This window comes from Octopus bimaculoides, chromosome 9 (assembly GCF_001194135.2).
Source record: "Octopus bimaculoides isolate UCB-OBI-ISO-001 chromosome 9, ASM119413v2, whole genome shotgun sequence".
Taxonomy (NCBI): Eukaryota; Metazoa; Mollusca; class Cephalopoda; order Octopoda; family Octopodidae; genus Octopus; species Octopus bimaculoides.
Genome location: NC_068989.1, coordinates 91,125,760 through 91,127,613, shown reverse-complemented (window position 1 = coordinate 91,127,613; position 1,854 = coordinate 91,125,760).

The following is a 1,854-nucleotide window of genomic DNA, read 5'->3' as shown; positions in this document are numbered from 1 at the left end:
CCGCAGTAAAATGACCGAAACAAGTAAATGAAATATACATACATATAGGCGCAGGAGTGGATGTGTGGTAATTAGCTTGCTTACCAACCGCATGGTTCCGGGTTCAGTCCCACTGCGTGGCACCTTGGGCAAGTGTCTTCTACTATAGCGTCGGGTCGACTAAAGCCTTGTGAGTGGATTTGGTAGACGGAAACTGAAAGAAGCCCATCGTGTATATGTATATATATATATATGTATGTGTGTATGTTTGTGTGTCTGTGTTTGCACCCCCAACATTGCTTGACAACCGATGCTGGTATCTTTATGTCCCCATAATTTAGCGGTTCGGCTAAAGATATCGATAGAATAAGTACTAGGCTTATATAGAATAAGTCTCGGAGTCGATTTGTTCGACTAAAGGCGGTGCTCCAACATGGCCGCAGTCAAATGACGGAAACAAGTAAAAGAGAATATATATATTCAACAGGTTTTTTTCAATTTCCGTCTACGAAATCAATTCACAAGGCTTTGGTCGACCCGAGCCTATAGTAGAAGAGACCTGCGCAACGTGCCGCGCAGTGAGACTGAACTCGGTATCATTTGGTTAGACAGCAAACTTTTACCACACTACCACGCCTGCAGCATACACAGTAACTAGTGAGCCTTTGTTATAAAACTGTACGACATTTCCAATCATGGTTTAAATACGAGGTTTGGTATGTTTGTGTATTCGTTCTTGAACAACTTTGAAATGATGGCAATTTATCAAATTATTGTTTACACGCTCCGTTGATAAATAAATCAAAAACGACCGGAGAATTTTACAAAGTATCCATGAACAAAACAAGACAAAAAATGAAGCATGATAAAGATGATAAATATTTCTAATAGGAACCTTAAAATAATAATAATAATAATATTTATTATTATTATTATTATTATTATTATTATTATTATTATTATTATTATTATTATTATTATTATTATTATTATTATTATAACAGTATCTGTCAAGAACTACCAAAAACTGAGCAAGTATAAAGATTTTGAAATAGAAATTGGCAAAATGTTGACCGTCAAGGCTAAAGCAATACATGTTTTCATAAATGCCTTGGAATGATAGAAAAATGGGCTGATTGCTACCTAGCTCAGACACCAGGAAATCCAAAAATGGAAGAAATTGACAAAAATAGTGCGAGTGGGAACTTCCCATATCACACTTAAATTATTATCTATGCAATCCCCAAAATATTTTAATCCGTAAACAGTGTCAAAATACTTTTAAATGTACATAACAGCAAACACCTTTTACTGTCTTCTTAACATCATAGCAAAACCTTATCAATTCAAATGTCTGTGTTGTATTACAGGAAGATATTTCGCTACTGCCCCTGCCACTTGCTCTCATACTGTAACATCTCTTGTCTTTCACTCGCCCTATGATGTTGGGTGTGTCTCAGCAAGTGACAGTAACAAACATGCAGATTGAAAATAAATAATAACAAGGCTATGCGCTGTTTATCTTGATATGAGATCACCATGTCATGCACATATGGTTGTAATGCACGTACCTGGTGTACCCTTATCAGACGGGTAGTCATGATGGGTATACTGAATCTTCGTATATTTTCCTCCACTATCACTTTGATGGCATGCACTGCTCTCTCGCTCAATAATAATAATAATAATAATAATAATAATAATAATAATAATTATTATTATTATTATTATTATTATTATTATTGTCTCAAAAAACTTACCCTAAACAGACAGATCCGTCCCCTAGCGTCAACGTCGAAGCTTGTTATGCCTCACTGTTAATAAAACAAAATATAAACCGCAATGGTCATAGACCGGATTATAAAGGACCACTTA